Raw genomic sequence first — 26,288 nt, forward strand, 5'->3', positions numbered from 1 at the left:
GGGGTAGCTCTGCCTCTTCTAGCTCTGTGACCTTGAGCAAGTCATCAAGCTCCCTGACCCTCTACTTCCTCACCTGGATGTACAATGGGGCTGAAAATACTTGCCCCTAATAATTTCATACAAGTGTTTTGAGGCTTAAAGAGATAACAAATGCAGACCTCCCTTGAAATTTTAAATCCTCTGCAAATGCTAGATTTGTTTTATAAGAGAATGAGGCTGATACCAGACCTTACCCTCCAGATGAGATCTGGCCTTCCAAAGCATCCCACTCCTCCTTTCCTACCAAGTCATAGGCTTATTCTAACGGTGCCATTTTTGCTCAAGGCGTGTTCGGAATGTTTCTTCAGAAATTACCTTTATAGCTGGTTTAGAAGCCAAACGGGCAAATGAGTTTTATTACCTTACCTACAGGCTTCCGTTTCATTTTGGAGAGCCAAAAATAGAGTTTCTGAGCTCTTCTCCCATCGTATTCATAAGAAGCAGTTCTCAATGATTTATGTCTATTTTTTTAAAATCTCATCCACCCACAGAGGGGGCAGACTTGCCTCATGGACACCATCAAAGGAACCTGCCGTGGGAGTCTGAAAGCAGAATCATGATTTCACAGTCACATTTCACACTCATCCAACTTGAACGACTGTGCCCCGGGGTACCAGCTGGGTCTGTGAACTAGGGGCTTAGCCTGTCCAACTCTCAGGAAATCCATCCCTAGAATCACCTTAGAAGTCATGTTATCTAAATCATTCCCTTCATTTATCCAACTCATGCATTCTCTCAAAAAAGCATTTATCACGCACTTTCCCAGCATATGTGAAGATGTAGAAGAGACAGAGGAGGATGCAGCCCTCAGAGCACTCACACTCCAGTGAGAGAAGCACACAAGTGCAAGAGTTGTGTAAGGCACACTCTGATAGAGGCCTGCGATCACGTGAGAGGGAGAGTCCCAGGAAGGCTAGGTCCAGAGCCCTGATTAGGGAGCTTTCTGGAGGAGGGGTCCTGGAAGGACCAGTTAGAGTTAGCCAGGTGAAGAAGGGATAAGGTATCTGGGAAGAAGGATGCATGCATACTCAGGCCTCCAGAGGTGAAAGAACATGGCGCCTTCGGAAAACAGCACCAATGGGGGGAGCCAGGTGGCCCTGAGGTGGCCCAAAGATGGAACTGGCCCAAGACAAGTAGGTTTGGTCCCGCAATGTAGATCTATACACCAAATACTAAACCACTTGACAATATTTCAAACTCAGAGTGGGAGAAAGGGATCCTTAACAAAGACCTAGCTTCCCAAGAAGAGGCTGGCAAATGGACGTACATCTCTCCAGGGAACCGTCTGTCGGGCTGAGAAGTACCTGTCCTGTTGGGTTGGAGCCTACTCAGCCTCTCTGGCTGGGGCTTTTCTTACAGCTGCCCCACTTCCTTCATTCATGTTCCCTTCTTGGCTTCTGTTGGTACTGATTCGACCACCAGGCTTCTTAGCTGCTTGATCCCATTTACTATGCCTGGTTCAGAAATTCTTAAATTGGGGTGCAAGAATTCAAGATTCAAGAACTCAAGAGGAATCCATGAACTTGAAGAACAGACTTTACTTCTTTTTTCACTCACCTCCAGCTGAAATTTATTTATTTATTTATTTATTTGGCTGCACTGGGTCTTCGTTGCTGCGCGCGGGCTTTTCTCTAGTTGCGGCGAGTGGGGGCTACTCTTTGTTGCGGTGCACGGGCTTCTCATTGCGGTGGCTTCTCTTGTTGCAGAGCATGGGCTCTAGGCACACGGGCTTCAGTAGTTGTGGCATGTGGGCTCAGTAGTTGTGGTGCACGGGCTTAGTTGCTCATTGGCATGTGGAATCTTCCCGGCCCAGGGCTCGAACCCGTGTCCCCTGCACTGGCAGGCGGATTCTTAACCACTGCGCCACCAAGGAAGTCCTCCAGCTGAAATTTAGATCTTCATTCATCAATGTGGACAACAAACCCCAGGAGTAACTGTAGCCCCTCCCCATACAGCTTCATCACCAACAGGAACAACTGATATTCCCATTTCATAGCAGGACTTTTGCAGAATCTCAAAATAGTGTTTGTATTCATCGCTGCTTTGCAATTGCAGTACATATTAGACCCACCACTGGATCACATCATAAATGTGGTGGGGGGTTTTTTTTTTCACATTTTGCCCAACATTTTTCAGTAGATTTGGTTTCCTTTCTAATCCTATATATTTCATTTTATGCACGTAATCCATCTAAGAAGGCGTCTATAGCACACAAAAAATTTTTGTACAATCTTGATGATCTCCCACTTAAGCACTGTTCTATGTGCTTATAAACACAAATTAGCACATTTAATTTTTGCTATCACTGACATCATTAATGATGTGACTTTTACAGGTGAAGAAACCAAGGCACAGAAAGCTTAACTGAACTACTCAATGCCACACAGCCTGTGAGTGGTGGTGGTGGGGGGTGGGAATCCGAAGAGCCTGGTTCCAGAGGCCATGCTCTCAACCCCTGGGCTGTCCTGCCTGGAAAAGCCTGGAAGGGGTGCAGGCCCAGAGTCCCAAGGCCTCAATTTGGTCCTGGAGGTGATGGGAAGCCTCACAAGGGTCTGCAGCAGAAGAGAAGATAGTCACATCTGTGCTGGGGATGGATATTTCTCTGGCAATGGAAGGAGGAGTGAATGGAGTGGGGAAACTGGAGTCAGGGAGGTGGGTAGAAACCCGACAGGCATGGAAAAGGCCCGACCACGGCTGTAGCAGTGGGCAGGATGGTGGTGCCCAACTCCTATAGTATTTAGGCTGTGGAATCAACACATCTTGGCACCCAGAGAATGGAGCGGCTCGAACCAGCTTCTTTTTTCCACCAACTCTGCTACCCCAAATCAAGAAAATGAAAAGACTATATTATAATCCATATTATAATATAGTCTTTTTATATATATAAAAAGACTATAATCCATAGGGAGAAAAATGCCAGTTATAACAATAGGGAGAAAAATGCCAACTTTTAAGAACATTTTAATTGATTTGGATGGTCGGGAGGGAGTCTCTGGATTTCCAACAATGGCCAGTTCAATCCCACACACTTCGGTGGATGTAATACGTGCCTGGCACAGTGACAGGCTTGAGACTAGAGAAGGGTTACACAGTGTGGCCCAAAGAAGGGGCCCTGGCATTTTGGGCAGGCCAGTTCTTCATTATGTGTGTCTGTCCTGCACACTGTGGGACATTTAACATCCCTGCACTCTGGGTATCAAACGCCAGCAGTACCTCACCTCATCATGGCGACAACCAAAAAGCGATCCCTGCATTTGCAAAGGTACTCTGGGGAAGAACTACCACCCTGCTTGAGAGCCATTAGGCTACAGACAAAAGTAAGAATAAGAGGCACCATTGGACCCATCTGCGTAAGAGTCCTTCCCACAGTCTCACAGCAATGTTCTGTTATTAATGATCTAATACTAACCACAAATTCTTCCCTGAACGTGCTCTCCTTAATGCCTCTGTGCCTTTATCCATGCTGTTCCTTCTTTGGACACACTCTCCTCCTGTGCTTATTTGCCTGGAAAATTCTTAGTGTCTGGCACGTCGTCAGAACTCAACAAACATTACCCGTTATGTACGTGTTTATCTACTCGGTGAAGGCTATTCAGCATCCTTGGGAAGAATAAGGTACACTTTCTGCAACCACTCTGCTTTATGCTTACTTCCACTAAAAAAATGACCAAACTGAATTGTAATCATTTCTTTCCAAATAGAACATAAAAGTCTAGTAGACACTCAAAAATATGTGTGGAATGAATGAATAAATAACATCTTAATTTGCCCAGTGATCTGCAGCAGCTCTCAACAACCCCAAGAGGAGACGGGTCACGTAATATTTCCATTTTTCTGAGAGAAAAACCACAAGCCCCACTCTCCCTAAAATACTATCATGTGTGCGTTGAATGTTTAATCAGTGTTCAGCAGTGTTCTGTCATTTTAAATGCACTATATCATTAACTAGTAAGTCTAAGAAGTTCAATGGCTCTCCCAAGGTCAAGGGCAAACAGCCAGTGAGCTACACACGGAGGTCATCTGCCTCCTAATCTGTGGGGCTCACTGGGGACAAGGGAATAGGGCACAAAGCAAATCCAAAATGCACACATCAGGATTCATAAAGAGTGCGTATTAGGGCTAGAACTCTCTACAGAAGGATTTTTGATCATACCTTAAAAAGCATATGCTCACATCATCATTTAAAATTTCTTCTGACGTGCAAGATTTCACTCTCTCACCCACTTCTGCAGAAAGGCACCAGGTACATGAAGCCGGGCCCATCTGGGCTCCTGGGAACCCAGACACCCCTGTCAGTGCCAGGAGGGTGGTGGGTGTCCTTAGCCTGTGGGAGCCGCCGCCTTCTGGGTCCTCTCCAGCCCCTGAAATCCCTCCCTTGGCATGTTCTGGGTTCTACTTTCTTGGAGCTCACCTGGGAGGGAAACCAGCGCCAGGAGGCCACAGGGCGTGCTTGGCTCCAAGACGCACCCGCCACGGGCTGAGGTCGTGGGCTGCATTTTGCATTTGCCTCAACGCGTGGGTGGTCTTCAGGGCTGGTGCAAGGAGCGCATATTGTAGCAATTTAGCTGGGAGACCACAGAAGTGGGTAAAGCAGCAAAGCCTGGAGTGGGCTTGGAGGTGCGCTCCACACCCCGACTCCTGCCAAACACCTCTTGCCACCCACAGGACAAAAATGTGTTTCCAGAGCCTTCTTGTGCTGGACAACCAATTACCCAACCCTCCCTTCCTTCAGGCTCTGTTTACTCAGATATAAAATAAGGGGTAAGATTGTCCACCCCTTAGATTCAGCGTGAGGACGAGACGGTGCGTTGTTTAAATGCTCACGGTGGCAAGGGGAATGGTAGAGAGAGGGGAAAACCTGTGTGACCGACGAGGCAGAAAGGGTGCAAAATTCAGTTCTGCAGCGATTTGTATCGAGTAGATGCCCCATTCCAGACCCTTATGGAGAAACAGAGACGAAAAAGATAAAGCCCCAGCTGTCATAGCCCTGACTTGAGGCCTGGCTTGAATTTTCTTTCAGCTTGGAATGACGGAGGGAAGGCAGTCAGGATGTGAGAGGGGAGCGAGCGCCCCGGTGGGTGGGACAGAGGCTGGGGAGCTGGACCCCACGGGGCTTCCCCCACTGAGCCCAGGGCCCAGGGTCAGATTAAACCTGGAGCAACTTTTCATAAGAACATCGCATAATGAGGGCCTGCTGCGGGCTGGCCCCGGGCGGAACACGTCAGAGGCATCATCAGATTGTCTTAGAAGTTTTCTAGGAATGAATGAAGCTTGTCTTCAGCCCTACAAAGGAAGCATCGTTAGCCCTTGTTTCAGAGACAAGGAGGTGGTTCTGTACACAAGCCAAGGATGGGCGCTTCAGAGCCAAGCAACTATGTGACTTTGGCAAGTTTTTTAACCTGAGCCTCAGTTTCTTTATCTGTAAAATGGAAAACATGACTAGCTCCCTCCCACTTTTGTTGATGAAGGTTAAAAGCCATATACATTTAGCATGGCATCTGGCACATCAATTATGAAGTGATAATACGTAGATATTAAGATAATTCCAGATATATAGTCTAGATACTCAAAATAACATGGATTAAGTGTGCAAAACACCACAGACATTTGACAAATGTTAGCTTTTTTGCCGTTACCCCTCCCCAGCCCAGGCATACCTAAGTTCTGTGTTCCCAGAACTTAGCACAAAGTAAGTCCTCCAGGCACACTAGCTGGAATACACAAAATGGTAGAACGATAATGTCAAGCTGGGTATCCTCTAGATCTGTGATTCTTTCACCATTTCATGCTTTAGCATCCCTCAAGGGACATGAGCATACTCTCCCCCAGGACAGACAGACAGACAGACAGACACACAGACACAGACATACACACACACACAACACACACACACACACACACACACACACACACACACACCACACACATACACACACACCACACACACATACACACACATACACACACCACACACACACACACATACACACACACCACACATACACACACACCACACACATACACACACACATACACACACAACACACACACATACACACACATACACACACACACACACACACATACACACACACACACCACACACACACATACACACACACCACACACATACACACACACACCACGCACATACACACATACACATACACACCACACATACACACACACATACACACACACACACACACACACACACACACACACACACACACACACACACACACCACTTGGCATTAACAGCTCGGCAATCTGTGGCTTCCAGGAGAGGTTCAATTGTCAGATGTACTCCAGCCCGCTACCCCTCGGTACCTGTGCAATTACTTATCAAGACCACACTTCATACTTTGGAGAGAGCCGCGCGGAGACGCTGGAGTGAAGCTCTCCTGGCTGCCCCAGGGGGTCCCACACCTCCATCTCCTTCACCTAATGATGACCCAGTGACTCAGGCCCTGCTGTCCCTGGCCAGGCTTTGCTACTTTCCCAGCCAGAGCAGCCACACTCCAGAAGGTCGAAGGGATAACAGCAAGAACTCTAATCTGAGCATAAACGCCTCCAAGAATTCTTTAAACGGATTTATGCTTTCGTACGGCAGCTGACAAAGGAAATAGCTACGCAAACCTTTTTGCTTCGAGCTCCCCCTTCCAAGGAGATGCTTATCTTCCCTGAGACCATGTGTGTTTCAGCAGAGCTGCTAGCAGCGCGGGGTCAGACAAGGTAGGGGACGCCCGCGAAGGGGACCGTGGTGCGTACATCACCAGCAGCTGTGGGAGCTGGGAGTGTGGAACCAGGTCAGGGGCCCCTCCATCCGCAGACACTCACACGGAACCAGATGCCCCCAAATAGGAGCGAACGGTCCCCCCTCTGGAAGGAGACTAGCTGTTCACTTCCTTCTTTTTATTTTCCTGTGTCAGAGACAGATTCGCTATCCTACAGGTCTGGAACCAACGTTGTTGCCAGACAGTGGGATCCTTTTCCATCACTGGATGAAATCAGGGCCTGTTTCAATACCGCACATTGAGTTTTTTGTCTGCTTTTTTTTAAATTGACGCACAACACTGAATTTTAATTAAGTTCAACAAACATGTGCAGAAAGCCAGCTACAGGCCAGGTACCTGTGCTGGGTGCTTGGGCAGTGGGATGCAGCCTCACTGAGCCTGTGTCCTTGCTGGCAAACCTTACACAGGCCTTGCGCTGACTCAGGAGCTTCCCAACTCCTTCCCCAGTATCCTGGATTTCATTAAAGGTGCCATTTACCCAGGTACCTTCTGTTGGATCCAGGCAATCACCTTGGTTTCTTTAGCAACAGGTTCAGACAATTCTAACTGCTAAATGACTCAAAACTCCATCCTTCTCCATGGGGTCCTGGTTGCTACCATCCTGGTCGCTTTTATGATTTTTGCCCAGACTTGTGCTAGACACCCCCACATTGGACTCCTCAGCTTCTCCACTTCCAAACCGTCTTCCCTCTGCATCTAGAACCATCTTCCCTCTAACACAGTCTGATCACATCCCAACCCAGCCTAAGTGCATTTGACGGGTGCCTGTTCCCTCTCTATGAAATTCTTACTCTTTATTTCACAAGGCCCTTCTCACAATGAGTTCAGTTTGACTCTCCTCTTGTCTGCAATTACTCCTCCGCCCCACCCACATTCCTGCAGGGCCTCAGCCACAAGGAACCACTGGAAGCTGCCCTGACACGGCATCTGACTCATTCTCCAGGAGCGAGGTGGGTACCACTGTCCTGCTCAGGGACCACGTTACTCTCATGTCAGCATCTCTGCTCCAGGTGACCACACGCTCCCTGTTAGGGTGGGAGTGCGGGGGATTTTCTGTATCCAGGGATGTTGGAGGGGAACATTGAGTTCCCATGTTGGTGGAAACTCTTGGATTCTGAGCTGAGCTGCTAGAAGAAGGCTGAGCAGAATCTCGGAGCACAGAAGAACATCACTGCACCCTGGCAATGGGATGATCATTACCTATTGGGGTCCTTATGAGATGGCTCTACACACCCTGACTCTGGGGGTCGGTGCGGCTTGCTTGGGTAGAGTCTTGTGACTTGGCAATCTTGGGTCTCTGTCTGAATATGCCCTTGCCTTTTTTGTGTGGTAGACGTCAGGGCACCCTTGGATACCTCTTCTCCCTTCCCCCAGGGTGCTAGTGTTTTATCTGAGCCCATGGCTGCCCAAATTGGTCAACATTTCCCAGCCTCCCTGTAACAAAGTGGAGCCACACGACGAATTTCTGCCCCATAAGAGGTGATTGCAAATGGTGTGTCCTTAAAAAGAATATGCCTGATGGATAAACAACAAGGTCCTACTGTATAGCACAGGGAACTATACTCAATATCCTGTGATAAACCATAATGGAAAAGAATATTAAAAAAGAATGTATACATGTGTATAATTGAGTCACTTTGCTATACAGCAGAGACTGGCACAACATTGTAAATCAACTATACTTCAATTTAAAAAAAAGAAAGGCTATGCCTGGATTCCTCTAGTCCTTTTGCCCCGTCCCGCTATCTGGAGATGGTGCCCGCTAGAGGGGGCACTTTGGAACTGGAGATTCAAGTTGTCATTCGAAGATGGTGACACTGCCCTGTCCCTTGGACTTCCTACCTCTGCAGTGTTTTATGGGAGAGGAATAAATGTGCATCTTCTCTAAGTCACTGTATTTTGGGGCCTTTGTTTTTATATCAGCTTAGCCTGTATCCTTACTACGCTAGGCTCTTGCAACAGCTTAAGTATGCAAGTCTTTTTCTGCCATTTATACCTGTGGCTTTGAGAGCAAAATTCTAGGTTTTCCTTTTTTTTTTTTTTTTTTTGGTTTTCCCTTTTTTTTTTTCCAGTTCCAGAGTTGGTGGATAATGTCTGGTTAGGGTGATGGGGCAGGGAGAGCAGGTGTCTTAGGGGATAAGTAGAAACCTGGCCAGAGACTGGGGAAGTGTGGGATTATTTGCTGCTCTCCCCCTACCTACTAGGTACATTCTCCAGAAATGGCACCTTTTCAACTATTTTATTTTATTTTTTAATTTATTTTATTTTTATTTTTGGCTGCCTTGGGTCTTCATTGCTGCACACAGGCTTTCTCTAGTTGTGGCAAGCAGGGGCTACTCTTCGTTGCAGTGCACGGGCTTCTCATGGCCGTGGCTTCTCTTGTTGCGGAGCACGGGCTCAAGATGCGCGGGCTCAGTGGTTGTGGCGCACGGGCTTAGTTGCTCCGCGGCATGTGGGATCTTCCCAGACCAGGGCTCAAACCCATGTCCCCTGTATTGGCAGGCAGATTCTTATCCACTGCACCACCAGGGAAGCCCTTTTCAACTATTTTAACTTCATATATTTCTATGGCTGTGAGAGTCATTATAAACCTTCACGACTACTCTGGTATTTTCCCTCTGAGCGCATGCTAAGCCTGCACACTTCCTCCCTCTTCAACTTAGGCGCAGACGCATGACTTTCTTTGGCCACTGGAATGTGAGCAGGGTGGCACATGTCCATCCCGGGTGGAGTGTTCGTGGTCAGCGCTGGGCACTGCAGTGCACCGTCCCCTGCAGCGGTGATCGTGGCAGATCACATCGCATCAGAGCCCCCGGCCTCCTGTACCCCAAGTGGACAGGCAGGGAGCAGCTCCCCTAGGAAGCAGCCGTGGATTTGCAGCATGAGCAAGAAAACCAACCTCTGTTATTACAAACCACTAAGGTTCGGAAGTTGTTTGTTTCTGCAGCATAACTTAGCCTGTCCTGACTAATGTGATGGTGGTTATTAAGACTACAATGAAGGGCTTCCCTGGTGGCGCAGTGGTTGAGAATCTGCCTGCCAATGCAGGGGGCACGGGTTCGAGCCCTGGTCTGGGAGGATCCCACATGCTGCGGAGCAACTAGGCCCGTGAGCCACAATTACTGAGCCTGCGCGTCTGGAGCCTGTGCTCCGCAACAAGAGAGGCCGCGATAGTGAGAGGCCCGCGCACCGCGATGAAGAGTGGCCCCCGCTCGCCGCAACTACAGAAAGCCCTCGCACAGAAACGAAGACCCAACACAGCCATAAATAAATAAATAAATAAATAAATAAATAAATAAACCCAAAGTTAAAAAAAAAAAGACTACAATGAAAACCAAAGCATTCCAGGAGGTATTTTTGAGATATGAGTGATGAGACTGTAAGACACTGAGGGAAGGTACTTCAAGGGTGGTGCCTTTTTTTTGGCCACCCGGCATGCAGGATCCCAGTTCCCCCAGCAGGGATCGAACCTGCGCCCCCCGCAAAGGAAGCACGGAGTCTTAACCACTGGACCGCCAGGGAAGTCCCAAGGGTGATGCCTTTTTAAAGTATTTCCTTCCCCACTAATTGGCCCATGTTCTCCCCTCCTTGGCTCTGCCCCTAAATGTAAGAACCTGGCTAACTGGCATTTCAAGGTAAAGGAGGGAGAACTGTCTGGCCCTGCAGGGAAGGGGTGATGGGAGAGCTGGGGGAGGGGAAGTATTTTATCACTGACGTTGTTTAAATTGACATTGTTAAACTGCTACCAGAAAGCAGAACAGCTTTTAGTCCGTTTAATTCTCTTATTTACAGACAACACACCCTTTAATGTCTGCACTGGGCAGTCACCCTCCACCAGCCCAATCCGTACATCACCAACCTGGCTTTCCCTCTAGGCGCAGGTGGACGGATTCAGTGCGTGCTGGAGAGCTGGGGTCTGAAATGCACAACAACTCACCAGCTAACCCTGAACTAGCACCTGCTGCTCCTACCTGGACGGCTGCTCCTGCTTTCCTGAACTGGTAAAGTCCTTCACAGTCCAAGACCAGGTTCACACGCCACCTCCTGTGTAAATCTGGCCATGATATCCCCGGGGAGATTTCATCTCCGCCTCAGCTGTGATCCCAGGACTTATTTTCATACGGCAGTTACGAAGTGACAGTTGTTTATATTTCCACGTCTTTCTTTTCCCCTAGACGGTGAGTTCTGCGGGGTCAGGTGTGTGTTTATCTCTGGGTCCCCATGCTGAGTACCATGCCTGGCACCAAGTAAGCACTCAATACAGCTTTCTGTTGACTTTGCAAGTACTCCTCTAGTGCCAACTGCATGCCAGATACTGGACAAGGCCGTGTGGTTACAAAGACATGCAGGTCATTAGGAGTGAAAGGCACTCTACGACCTACCCCCATCCCTGTTCAGGAAACATCACTCTCTTTCCTTCTTGCCTGGCAAGGGTGCAAAGTCGTCCTTTCATTTATAAGCCACAACATACATCAGAATGCTGTCTGCTTTATGGCCTCGATTACCTTCTTTCCTGAAGGTTGTTAAGGGATCATAGAAGGGTGCCTAGTAGCCAAACATCTATTTTGAGTAAAGAAGAAAAGGTCATTTCATCTTGGCCATAACTGTTTCTTTCCAGCCACTCGGCTCCCCAAAGGCTGGGCCTCCCCATCTGCTGCGTCAGCATGTACCTTTGCTCCCAACTTGTGACCGTGTCACAAGGAACCATCCAGACATCTCACCAGGCTGGGGACCTTTGATTTTTACTGCTAGTCTGTTGCAATATTTAGCAAGGAGGGGGAGAAGTTATTATATTGTGTGATTTTAATATATTGTACTAGTAACTCACATTAGCTACCTTGCCTGGATTGCTTAGATATGCCAGACAAGCCTTTGAGCTATGTCCTTTGCATTCATTTGCCCGACTGCTCTTCAAATCAGCTCCACAACATGCATAATTTTATTATTCCCATCTTACAGACAAGGCCACTGTGATACATGAAGACTAAGCAATTTGCCCAAGGTCAGACAGCTAGCAAATAGATTCAGAACCTGTATCAGATTTGTGTGTCTTCAAAGCCTGGACCCACAGCCCTACATTTGCAGTGATGGCTTGAGCCAGTTCGAACTGGCTCAGAGATGACTGTGTCATCTTTTCCCAACTCTGCGTTCAGTGACATGGCATGGGGAGCCTGAAATCGGCCGTGGTGGGAATATTGACACCGCAGGAATTGGCAATCACTATGAATCTGGTTTCTTTTCTTCTGAAGATACAGTTGGTAAATATTTACCAGCACATTAGATGTGTGGCTTCCTGGCTGGGAGGAAGAAAGAAAAAAAAAAAAAGAAAGAGGAGGAAAGGAGGAAGAACTTCTGTTTTTCCTGGCTTAATTCTACTGGCCCATTGAACAGAGAGAGAATCCTGGAATATAGGCAGCTCAGAAAGCTTAAAAAAGAAGTTGCAAGTCTCTCTAAATTTCATCCATTCTAACACTCCGTGACTCCAAAACCTGAGGTTTCTTCCCCCATGCAAATTGAGAACCCATCATGTGCCAGGCCCTGTTCTTGGGGGCCTACATCTAGGGGCTGAAATCGTTACACCAAAGTTGGTTCTCCCCGTTGGAGCAGTGGGACATGCTCCAACACGCTCCCTGGCCGGGGCTCCCAGGCAGCGCCTGGAATGTTCGGATAAGCAGGAGGAGATCTGGGGAGTAGCCAGGTCAGGGAAGCCTCCTGCCCTTACAGGTATTCTTCTTGGGTAGCTGGTATAGGTGGGGCTCCAGGAACACCTGTGAGGTTGCGTCACTCGCTATACCTCCCAGAGTCTGGGTCAGGCCGCACCTTCTGTCACCGGCCCCACAGACAGGGACGAGTGGGCTGGGCTCCAGGTAGGGCCCAAGCTGGGGCACCAGCCAGGTAAAGGTGGGAGGAGACCCAGCTTGAAGCTGATCTCTTCTTAGCTAACTGACAGCCAGCTAATCTATTAAATGTACAGTTCAGAACAGAGAAAGTAGAGTAGTGGTCATGAGAGTAGCCTCTAGAATCAGTCTGTTGGTGTCCAAATCCTGGTTCTACCACTTTTTGCCTTGGGGAATTTGGGTAAGTGGCTTCACCTCTCCTGGGCCTCAGCTGTCTAAGCTGTGAAGCGTACATGAGGGTGTTCTGTCTGTTCACACTCGTGCAATTCTATGTGCCAGCCATTTGCATTATTTTAACTCATTGAACTCTCACAGCGATCCAATCTTATTCTCATTATGCCCATTTTTCAGATAGGAAGACTGAAGCATGGAGAGGTTAAGCCACTTGCCCTAGGTCACACAGCTTGAAGTAACAGAGCAAGGATCCAAACCCAGGCAGTCTGGCTCCAGACTCCATGTACATAACCCACACTCTACTGCCCATCTTGATAATAAAAGACAGTAACTGTGTCTACCTCATAAAGGTATCATGAGGATTAAGAGAACTAACATATGTACAGTACCGAGAAAAGCACCTGGCCTTTACTCCTTCCTTTTCAGTGAGAACAGACAGCTAGACAATACCCTGGCCTGATTTGTTTATTTATGAGCAAATATACTGAGGGCCTATCTCGCTACTTTCTTTTTTTTTGGCTGCACCAAAAAATCTTAGTTCCCTGACCAGGGATCAACTCCGTGCCCCCTGCGGAGCAAGCATGGAGTCTTAACCACTAGGCCACCAGGGAAGTCCCCAGAGGGCTTATCTTGTTCAGGGCCCTGAGATGGGCACTGAGGACACCAAGATGCAGAAGACAGAATCTGGGGCTCACGTCCAGGTGAGGACACCTGCTCTTTGCTCCAGATAAAGGCATTATCTCAATCATCCAAGGCCGAAAACACACTTGTCCTTTGTTCCAGGAGATGTTGTATCTTCCAAGTCTGTTTGCTTTAAAAACATCCTTAAGAAGATAGTCCAGAATAAAAGCAGTCAGTGCCTCTGTTTGCAAGACATACAGAAACGTGAGAGACCCTTCCAGAAATGTCTTCCAACAAACCTAGAAGTTGCAATCCTTGTCACATCACTGGGCAACATTTTAGAAGAAAATGTTTTCATGTCTTTCACTGTTGTTTTCTTGTTACTTTGCTGTTGTTGGCATTCCCTGTGTTACGTTGTTTAACATTATTTCATATAGAATTAATATTATCTTATTATAATAATAATAATTAATATTAGCAATATTGAACTTTGAACAATACACCAACTGCAAAGCTAGTGAGCCACTGCTGTCCTTATTGGGATTAATCACGCTAAAGCTACGGCAAAGAAGTGCTGAAACAGGGAGCAGCTGAAATAAATTCCTGGCTGATGCATTTTAAAACTGATAAACCTTAAAGGATACAATCAATATCAGAAACAAATTTGCAAGACAAGCTAAACAGTGTGGGTTTTCATCTTATACATGCATAGATTGGTTTTCAGCCAAAGACAAGGGAACTCTTAGGCAGACTTCTGGAACTCTTTTTTTGCCTAGGCTCCTCCTCTCCAGAAATCTGTCGCACAAATTCTAGCTGACTTGGCATTCTCAAACTCCAACCTCAGGCTTCTCAACTCAGCAAGATTACCATCCTCTCTTTGGGTTCTCTTTTCCCAGACTGTGTCCTGGAAACTGACTCCAGCCAGTTATCTGGATCAATCACAGGGCTCACCTCTTTTGTTTTCTGTCTCTCAGAGATCACATTCCTGTACTGCCTAAATAGAACGTCTGAAAACAGTTGTTTTTTATGCTTTATCTTCTTTTCGAGTTGTTTACATTGGAGGACAATTCCTATAAAAGTGAATCCTTCAAGATTTTTTTTTTTTCTTTTTTGCTCTATAAATACTTACTGGAGGAAGGGTGGGAGAATCCTTCATGATTTGAAAGAAAATTTTAACCTACACATTGTTGAATAAATGATTGAATGAATAAGTGGCTATGACTTCATCATTATTCATCACTGAAATAATCAATGTGGCAAGAAACATGCAAAACATTGATTGGATAGATTCAACTCCATCTAAACCTCACCTAAAACACATTAGCTGAGAGTGAGGGAGCCAGTACTTCCCATAGGAAAATTCTGATATAATTCCCAGGAGAAGGGTGAAGGGATATGGGGAAACAAAAACAGCATATTCATTATAGATAGCTAGTCCACATCTCTGAAACAACACAATGATCACACACAATCTTCTTGGATTCCTGCAGTGACGGGGAACTCAGCACCTCAATGTCAACCCACTCCTTCTATGGTCAATCTTAATACGTTAAAAGTTTTTCCTTATGTTGAACAAGAATCTGCTTCTTCCTCATATCTTCCTTTTATTACTTCTAATTTTGCCATCTTGAGCTACAAAAACAAGTCAATCTCCTTTCCACATAATAGTTCTTTAAATATTTGGATCCTTTAGTACAATAGATAATGGTCTGTAGGAATGAAATGAAATTATCCTAAAACACTGTAGTGGAGTCTGCAGATCAACTATTTGAGAGCATTGTTTGGTTATTTCAATGTTGGGTGGATATAACTGGCTACTTTAACAAATTCACTATTCAAATAAGAACCTATTGGTTATGAACATAGGTTTTGAACTTGGATTTGAATGCTGGTTCTGCCATTTACAGGCTGTGGGGTATTGGAAATTTTACTACGATCCTAGTTTCTTCATTTGTATAGTAGAAATAATAATGGCTTCTTACTTATGAGGATTCAATAAGATAATATTTGTAAGGTGCATATATTAGGGCCTATTAAACAGTAACCTGTTTATGAAATTCTAGCTGTCATAACAGTTCGTCAGGAAAATTAATCAATCAATTCCGCACAGGCCCTATGCCAGGAACTGGAATAAAGGATGAATAGGATGTCTTATTGCCCTCTAAGACAACCAACATTAATATGTGTTAAACATGAGACTAGCAATAAAACCCCCGTGCTAAGGAAGCAGACACAAGAACACTGTTACAGAGGAAGTGGCTTTGGAGCCGGGCCTTGCAGCATCAGTAGCTTCCTAATCAGGGACGGGAGAGTAGTAGGGGTGGGAGAGAAAGCACATTAGAGGCAGAATTAGAACAGCAAACTCACAGAGCTGCTATAACCACCTAAAGTCATAGCCTCCAAATTCTCTGCCACACCTTCCATCTGCCCCAGAATCTGTGTTCCGTGACAGCTGGACCAGTAGAACACATGGACGTGAAACTGAGCTGTTTCCCAGCCTAGGACTTAAGAAGCCCAGGCTTTTACGTCCTGTGTCTTTGAACACTCAGTCTTGGAACCCGTCGGGCATGCTATGAAGAAACCAAGCAACCACAGGGAGAGGCCATTTATGGTATTCCTACTGCCAGCCCCAGCTGAGGTCTCAGCCACCAGCCAGCACCAACTGCCAACCACGGGAGTAAACCGATCTTGTAAGCAGATCCTCCAGCGGGACCTCCCAGCAGAGGCTTCATGGCCCAAGGATGAGCCTTCCCTGCTGAGCCCTGCCCACGTGGCAGTGCATGAGCTAAACAAATGATGGTTGCTGTCCTAAGCCGAGAAGTTTTGCAAGAGTTTGCAAACCAGAACCATTGAGAAAGTTGGCAGAATGTTTAGAGACGGGTAGATACTCTGATTTGGGAAAGAGCGTAAGATGCAAAACAGAGAGTGGTGGAAGAGGCTCTGGAGATAATCCATGTGGAATTAGAGGAGGACTTCCTGCAGGTCAGAAGCCTGGGGACACTCAGTCAGGAAGACCAAGTGTGAAGTAGCAACTCCAGACAATCTCTAGTGCAGTATTGCCTAGGTGATAATTCCTGAAGAAAATATCCTATGGTCACATAAGTTTCACAGTCACAAACAAAATATATGAACATATTAAAGGCTCTTTCCAAATATATTTTTCCACCCACACATGCTTTTGTTTCTGTGCAAGCCTATTAATATACTGTAGTAGCTGTGTTCTGTGGGACCCACTTTGAGAAGTTCTGCTCTGGTCCTTCTACCTAAGTGGATGGAAGACTTCATAATTCATCTCATCTTCACTACTTTGGAGAGGTCCTAATTGCCCCAAAGGGTTAATGTACAGCCCACCAAAAATTCCCCCTCCTGGCATAACTGTTGCCTTGGGAGAATCTGATTCAGAGACACCAGGCACAGTCATCAGAGGAACTCAGCAGAAAAGAGGACTTATGTTTTCCAAGAACCAAGTCAACGCCAGCAACACTTTGACTTCAAAACTTCCACACCCTTCATGAAGACTTGTCAGGCACAATGTGTTTACTGCCTGGTGTGTCCCAGGCTAAACAATCCCTAGAAACACATGTGCTTCATCTGTTTTCCTTACTGGGGCCAGGTGGGTATTCCAAAATGTAGCAGACCTCTACTAACTTCTTGGAGGTTCTGAACATATAAAACCACGCTCGCAACCTCAGCAAAGGTCAGTCTTGGTGGACACACCGTGTGGGATGGAGGGGGCAGTCACACGTGGTTTCCATTCATTCAAGAAATTGTCACTGAGCACTGGGCTAGCACAGAGAACACAGCAGGAAACAAGACAGATGTGGATCCTGACCTGATGGGGCTTACAGTCTAGGGGTGAGGATGGCCAAAATCAAAGAAGAAACGAACGCATGTGATAATTACAGACAGTGGCAAGTGCCACAAAGGAAATCGACAATGTGCCAAAATGGAGATAATGGAGCAACAAGGGTCTATTTTAGAGCCAGTGGTCAGGGAAGATGAATCTGAGGAGGTGATAGGTGACGATCAGGAGAGGAAAGAGCATTCAAGTAGCGGTAGCTTTGGCATCTATAGATCTGTTGAGTCAGCTGTACAAATCTCACAAGTTCCTATTGAAGGCCCACTTGGATCAATGTCCATGATAGGTAACTAGCAGCCAATTTTTAGGACCATGTTTCCATTTCTACTGCAATGTGGTCATAGGTTGGATTCCCCCGAAGCAGACCCCAATGCAAAGATTCATTTGAAAGTGGTTTATTAAGAAGTATTTCCGGGAAAAAGACAATAGGGTCTTAGGCATGTGGAAAGGGAAGAAAAGGCAGTTAAGCAAGGACTCAACATCAAGCAACGAGAGGAACTAGGGGTCAATCCCAAAGGGGAGCTTTGGAGACAGCGTAGGTCACACCTGAGTTGTCCCAATCAGAGGACAAGGGAGCTGGATTATTTACCCTCCTGCATTCTTCAGCACACTGGTCAAAAGCTGCCCCCTGGACAATATATATTCCCAGGCACTTCTGGTCTTGGCAGGGCACAGGTCAAGCAGGCTCCAGCAGCCTGAAGCCACATTGCTGACAAAAGGCCACAGGAGCTGGCTGATGGAACCAAGATTACCCCAGGCTTCAGTATGTCACAGGTACCGTCTGCTACCAGTATATTTATCTATTTGTTTCAGCTGAGCTCTCCAGCATTTACTGCAGTCATTACTACCTGTTAGGATGTAATCAATACCTGGTTGAAACTCTAGGTATTGCATTCCTAACCTCAGTCAATACTGTTTCAGAATTACAGTCATGACAGAAGCATGGAGCATTCTTAGCTTCGACTGAGAAATGATCACCCTCACCCGGCTCTTTGGTGGGTCTAATGGCAGACTCTGGGAGGGCTCACGCCAAGGAGTACTTCCCAGAACTTCTGCTGCCACTGTCCTTGTCCTCACGATGAGCCACAGCCAACCCCTGCCTCTGCAGGAGACCCTCCAACACTAGCAGGTATTCTTGAGTTTTGTCTTGGCATGCAATTATTTGGGAACCATTTGGCCTTCCAAGAATTTTTAGTATAGAAGAACTACAATCTTGCAGCCTGTGGAACAAAAACCACATTCACAGAAAGATAGACAAGATGAAAAGGCAGAGGGCTATATATCAGATGAAGGAACAAGATAAAACCCCAGAAAAACAACTAAATGAAACAGAGATAGGCAATCTTCCAGAAAAAGAATTCAGAATAATGATAGTGAAGATGATCCAGGACCTCGGAAAAAGAATGGAGGCAAAGATCGAGAAGATGCAAGAAATGTTTAACAAAGATCTAGAAGAATTAAAGAACAAACAAACAGAGATGAACAATACAGTAACTGAAATGAAAAATACACTAGTAGGAATCAATAGCAGAATAACTGAGGCAGAAGAATGGATAAGTGACCTGGAAGACAGAATGGTGGAATTCACTGCTGTGGAACAGAATAAAGAAAAAAGAATGAAAAGAAATGAACACAGCCCAAGAGACCTCTGGGACAACATTAAATGCAACAACATTCACATTATAGGCGTCCCAGAAGGAGAAGAGAGAGAGAAAGGACCAGAGAAAATATCTGAAGAGATTATAGTCGAAAACTTCCCTAACATGGGCGAGGAAATAGCCACCCAAGTCCAGGAAGTGCAGAGAGTCCCATACAGGATAAACCCAAGGAGAAACACGCTGAGACACATAGTAATCAAACTGGCAAACATTAAAGACAAAGAAAAATTATTGAAAGCAGTAAGGGAAAAATGACAAATAACATACAAGGGAACTCCCATAAGGCTAACAGCTGATTTCTCAGCAGAAACTCTACAAGCCAGAAGGGAGTGGCAAGATATACTTAACGTGATGAAAGGGAAGAACCTACAACCAAGATTACTCTACCCGGCAAGGATCTCATTCAGATTCGATGGAGAAATCAAAAGCTTTACAGACAAGCAAAAGCTAAGAGAATTCAGCACCACCAAACCGGCTCTACAATAAATGCTAAAGGAACTTCTCTAAGTGGGAAACACAAGAGAAGAAAAGGGCCAACAAAAACAAACCCAAAACAATTAAGAAAATGGTCATTGGAACATACATATCAATAATTACCTTAAACGTGAATGGATTAAATGCTCCAATCAAAAGACACTGGCTCACTGAATGGATACAAAAACAAGACCCATATATATGCTGTCTACAAGAGACCCATTTCAGACCTAGGGACACATACAGACTGAAAGTGAGGGGATGGAAAAAGATATTCCATGCAAATGGAAATCAAAAGAAAGATGGAGTACCAATACTCATATCAGATAAAATGGACTTTAAAATAAAGAATGTTACAAGAGACAAGGAAAGACACTACGTAATGATCAAGGGATCAATCCAAGAAGAAGATATAACAATTATAAATATATATGCACCCAACATAGGAGCACCTCAATACATAAAGCAACTGCTAACAGCTCTAAAAGAGGAAATGGACAGTAACACAATAATAGTGGGGGACTTTAACACCTCACTTACAAAGGACAGATCATCCAAACAGAAGATTAATAAGGAAACACAAACTTTAAATGACACAACAGACTAGATAGATTTAACTGATATTTATAGGACATTCCATCCAAAAACAGCAGATTACACTTTCTTCTCAAGTGCACACGGAACATTCTCCAGGATAGATCACATCTTGGGTCACAAATCAAGCCTCAGTAAATTTAAGAAAATTGAAATCATATCAAGCATCTTTTCTGACTACAATGCTATGAGATTAGAAATCAATTACAGGGGAATAAATGTAAAAAACACAAACACATGGAGGCTAAACAATACGTTACTAAATAACCAAGAGATCACTGAAGAAATCAAAGAGGAAATCAAAAAATACCTAGAGACAAATGACAATGAAAACACGATGATCCAAAACCTATGGGATGCAGCAAAAGCAGTTCTAAGAGGGAAGTTTATAGCTATACAAGCTTACCTAAAGAAACAAGAAAAATCTCAAATAAATAATCTAACATTACACCTAAAGGAACTAGAGAAAGAAGAACAAACAAAACCCAAAGTTAGTAGAAAGAAAGAAATCATACAGATCAGAGCAGAAATAAATGAAATAGAAACAAAGACAACAATAGCAAAGATCAATAAAACTAATAGCTGGTTCTTTGAGCAGATAAACAAAATTGATAAACCATTAGCCAGACTCATCAAGAAAAAGAGGGAGAGGACTCAAATCAATAAAATTAGAAATGAAAAAGGAGAAGTTACAACAGACACCGCAGAAATACAAAGCATCCTAAGAGACTACTATAAGCAACTCTATGCCAATAAAATGGACAACCTGGAAGAAATGGACAAATTCTTAGAAAGGTATAACCTTCCAAGACTGAACCAGGAAGAAACAGAAAATATGAACAGACCAATCACAAGTTATGAAATTGAAACTGTGATTAAAAATCTTCCAACAAACAAAAGTCCAGGACCAGATGGCTTCACAGGTGAATTCTATCAAACATTTAGAGAAGAGCTAACACCCATCCTTCTCAAACTCTTCGAAAACATTGCAGAGGAAGGAAAACTCCCAAACTCATTCTATGAGGCCACCATCACCCTGATACCAAAACCAGACAAAGATACTACGAAAAAAGAAAATTACAGACCAATATCACTGACGAATATAGATGCAAAAGTCCTCAACAAAATACTAACAAATAGAATCCAACAACACATTAAAAGGATCATACACCACGATCAAGTGGGATTTATCCCAGGGATGCAAGGATTCTTCAATATATGCAAATCAATGAATGTAATACACCATATTAACAAATTGAAGAATAAAAACCATATGATCATCTCAATAGATGCAGAAAAAGCTTTTGACAAAATTCAACACCCATCTATGATAAAAGCTCTCCAGAAGGTGGGCATAGAGGGAACCTACTTTAACATAAGAAAGGCCATATATGACAAACCCACAGCAAACATCATTCTCAATGGTGAAAAACTGAAACCATTTCCTCTAAGATCAGGAACAAGAGAAGGATGTCCACTTTCACCACTATTATTCAACATAGTTTTGGAAGTCCTAGCCATGGCAATCAGGGAAGAAAAAGAAATAAAAGGAATACAAATTGGAAAAGAAGAAGCAAAACTGTCACTGTTTGCAGATGATATGATACTATACATAGAGAATCCTGAAGATGCCACCAGAAAACTACTAGAGCTAATCAAGGAATTTGGTAAAGTTGCAGGATACAAAATTAATGCACAGAAACCTCTTGCATTCCTATACACTAATGATGAAAAATCTGAAGGAGAAATTAAGAATAGACTCCCATTTACCATTACAACAAAAAGAATAAAATACCTAGGAATAACCTACCTAGGGAGACAAAAGACCTGTATGCAGAAAACTATAAGACACTGATGAAAGAAATTAAAGATGATACCAACAGATGGAGAGATATACCATGTTCTTGGACTGGAAGAATCAACATTGTGAAAATGACTATACTACCCAAAGCAATCTACAGATTCAATGCAATCCCTATCAAATTACTAATGGTATTTTTTACAAAACTAGAACAAAAAATCTTAAAATTTGTATACAGACACAAAAGACCCCGAATAGCCAAAGCAGTCTAGAGGGAAAAAAACAGAGCTGGAGGAATCAGACTCCCTGACTTAAGACTATATTACAAAGCTACAGTAATCAAGACAATATGGTACTGGCACAAAAACAGAAATATAGATCAACGGAACAGGATAGAAAGCCCAGAGATAAACCCATGCACCTATGGTCAACTAATCTATGACAAAGGAGGCAAGGATACACTATGGAGAAAAGACAGTCTCTTCAATAAGTGGTGCTGGGAAAACTCGACAGCTACATGTAAAATAATGAAATTAGAACACTCCCTAACACCATACACAAAAATAAACTCAAAATGGATTAAAGACCTAAATGTAAGACCAGGCACTATAAAACTCTTAGAGGAAAACATAGGAAGAACACTCTTTGACATAAATCACAGCAAGATCTTTTTTGATCCACCTCCTAGAGTAATGGAAATAAAAACAGAAATAAACAAATAGGACTTAATGAAACTTCAAAGCTTTTGCACAGCAAAGGAAACCATAAACAAGACGAAAAGACAACCCTCAGAATGGGAGAAAATATGTGCAAATGAATCATCGGACGAAGGATTAATCTCCAAAATATATAAACAGTTCATGCAGCTCAATATTAAAAAAACAAACAACCCAATCCAAAAATGGGCAGAAGACCTAAATAGACATTTCTCCAAAGAAGACATACAGATGGCCAAGAAGCACATGAAAAGCTGCTCAACATCACTAATTATTAGAGAAATGCAAATCAAAACTACAATGAGGTATCACCTCACACCAGTTAGAATGAGCATCATCAGAAAATCTACAAACAACAAACGCTGGAGAGGGTGTGGAGAAAAGGGAACCCTCTTGCACTGTTGGTGGGAATGTAAATTGATACAGCCACTATGGAGAACAGTATGGAGGTTCCTTAAAGAACTAAAAGTAGAATTACCATATGACCCAGCAACCCCACTGCTGGGCATATACCCAGAGAAAACCATAATTCAAAAAGACACATGCACCCCAATGTTCATTGCAGCACTATTTACAATAGCCAGGTCATGGAAGCAACCTAAATGCCCATCGACCAGACAAATGGATAAAGATGTGGTACATATATACAATGGAATATTACTCAGCCATAAAAAGGAATGAAATTGGGTCATTTGTAGAGATGTGGATGGATCTAGAGACTGCCATACAGAGTGAAGTAAGTCAGAAAGAGAAAAACACATATCGTATATTAATGCATATATGTGGAACCTAGAAAAATGGTGCAGATGAACCGGTTTGCACAGCAGAAATTGAGACACAGATGTAGAGAACAAAGGTATGGACACCAAGTGGGGAAAGCGGCGGGGGGGCAGGGGGTGGTGGTGTGATGAATTGGGCGACTGGGATTGACATGTATACACTGATGTGTATAAAATTGATGACTAATAAGAAAAAAAATTTTTTAATAAATAAATAAATAAAAAAGAAATGATCACCCTCATCAGAGTTCTAAACAGACCCGAAGCGATATGACTTCTAACGCAACAGAAGATTGTTTACCTGGGAGTCCACATTCAAGAAGAATCCAAATGATATAACTAGTCTGTATAGAATTTTTAAAATATCATCCATTTAAAAAAATCATCCTACTGGGATCACTGAACAACAATTTGCTACAAGTCATGGCATAGAGCTGCAAACGAAGGGTTTGCATACCCAGCAGCTGATCAGAGCAATTGGAGGGTATAAGGAGGATGGAAATCTATGATCATGGAGATGGCACACTGGTCACTCTGATAATGGTTCTCAGTGATTGTTCTCAGTCATTTATCTATTTATCTATTTTGGCAACTTCAATGACTACCATTAAGCTTTTGGGGAGGTAACCTAACCTAAACTCCAGAAATAGTATTAATCTAGAAATAAAGCAGGTAAATCCTCTTCTATGAAGTTATTCCTGATGGTCAATCTCAGCCCAAATATGGTTTTCACCCCAAACAATTAGGGAGTAAATCCTTTCCGTAACAAAGTACTCTAGAATTTTCAGGTGTACAGGCCTTATGTGGATGGAAGGGGAGGATTTAGAAGCACAGAATAAATAAGGAACAAGACAACCTACTGCACCCAGCACTGAACTAGGCAGTGAGAACTAATGGGGAGAAAACTCAACAAGAACCCAACCCCACAGAACTCAGCCTATGAAGAAGAGATGTGACTCCATAATCAACAACAATAAAATGTAGTGCATTTTGCATGAAGGAGAAGACTTTGGGAGCACATGGCAGGGGCATCTTTTCTTTTGTACAGGGAAGCGTCAAGCGGGAAAGTCTTGACATGAGTCAGAGCTGGTCAAGAGAGAGGATCAGTGTGCCAGGCAGAGGGAACAGCAAAATGAAGGCCGAATGTCAAGAGACTGAGATCGTGGGCGTAGGGGAGGGCAGTTTGGGGAACTAAAGCCATCACTCACGGCTGGAGAAGAGAATGCACGTGGTGGAAGGAGGAGAGAAGGGGTGACCCCAGAAGGTAGGCTGAGGCCCACTTTTGAAGGTCCCCAGTGGAATCTGGATTATATTCTGAAGGCAGTAAACAGCCATTCAAGGGTTAATTTTAGATGACTATTTGAGGAGGAAGCCTCCTTATCTTCATATTTAAACAAACATCAATACAATATAGAGTAGGAAACAATTCACTTGATTTTTCTAAAGATAAAAACAGATAGAAAATTTGCAACATAATGTGCCCTGGAACTGGCCTCAGCCCTTAGGGTATTTTTGTGGAAAATTTTTAGAACCACTGCTTGGAAGTCAATTAGTCTTTCTACAGGGAAATTAAGGAATTTGAAAATCTGATTCCTGAAAGACAGGCCAAATGCCGAATGTTTTTCCGAGGCTTTACACTGTGATCTCAGGTGGTTTCTTGGGCAAGCACTGGCGAAGTCTGGCTTTTAAGTCTGAATGTCAAGTCAAGCACACTCTTCATTACTAGTATCCACTCTTGTACTATGATCAGGGCACAGCCTGTTTGAGAAAGAAATCTAACTACTGTGCATATTAAAAGTGAAAATGAGGGTTCACTCATTTACCCAGTGAGTATTTATTAAACTCTTACTGTGTGCCTGGCACTGTTCTGGGCACTTGGAAGATATCAGGAAGCAAAAGAGACTAAACCCCTGCCTTTAGGTTGGGCTTATATGCATGAGGTTGGTATTTTTTCTTCTCTAATGCTAGGATGGGAGCCAGAGAGGATGACACACATCTATACCCACCCTTCCATATATTTGTCTTGGGGCTATTATTGTCTTGGATAAAATGAGTTTTAGAGCCTGTTAAACTCTGCAGGATCTCTAAAAATAAGAACGAAGTGGATTTTATTCTCAGCATCATTTTTATCTTTCTAATTTGTTTCTAAACTTGCATTTCATACTCATCCTGAGGTGTGAACAAATCCAGTCACAGCATTTGAAAAGCAATTAACAATATACAGAGCCTACCAAGAATAGGCTACTGTAGCCCTGAGACCGTCCCCGCCTCCCCAGCCCACAGGGTCTGGGAGCGCAGAGTCTTCCACTGGACCACCAGGGAAATCCCTGTTTTTGGTCTTTTTTTCTTAATTTCACAACTCATGCTCACTGTTGAATTTACACTAATCAAAAATTTTTAATAAAATAGTACAACAATCCAGAAGTCCACAACCTATAGAAAACCCACTGTTTGATGAATAGCCTTTGAGATTCTCCCCCATGAAAGGAGTTATAAATGTGTGTGTGTATTCAAGAGGAATGCGTGATATTTACTCCTTTTAACTCAGTTTCTTATGTGACAATATATTATTGCCATTTTCTATGACAAAAGGCATAAATCTACATAACCTTTGTCTGATGCGTTCTATTGAGGAAACGTAATTTATTGGACATTTACATTTTCAGGTTTTTGCTGTTATGTACACAATGTCACAACAAATACTGATGTTTATTACATTTGTCCAATTATCTAGGATAATTTCTCAGAAGTGAAATTTCTAGGTCAGAGAGCATGATTGTGCATGTGTGTGTGTGTCTTATTGGCTACATTGGATAAACAGGAATTGAGCATCATATTTAAGACAGAAACACTGTACAAATATACACTTCTCCTGGCTA

At 44.0% G+C, this 26,288-nt stretch overlaps 1 long non-coding RNA gene across 1 annotated transcript in view; it reads left to right on the forward strand.

Moving 5' to 3' along the window:
• LOC309614585 overlaps positions 1 to 26,288 on the forward strand; it is a 174,057-nt gene that overhangs the window by 57,565 nt on the left and 90,204 nt on the right. The gene's annotated exons all lie outside the window — the stretch shown is intronic.

This window comes from Balaenoptera borealis (assembly GCF_965194805.1).
Source record: "Balaenoptera borealis genome assembly, chromosome: 17".
In the NCBI taxonomy this organism is placed as follows: Eukaryota; Metazoa; Chordata; class Mammalia; order Artiodactyla; family Balaenopteridae; genus Balaenoptera; species Balaenoptera borealis.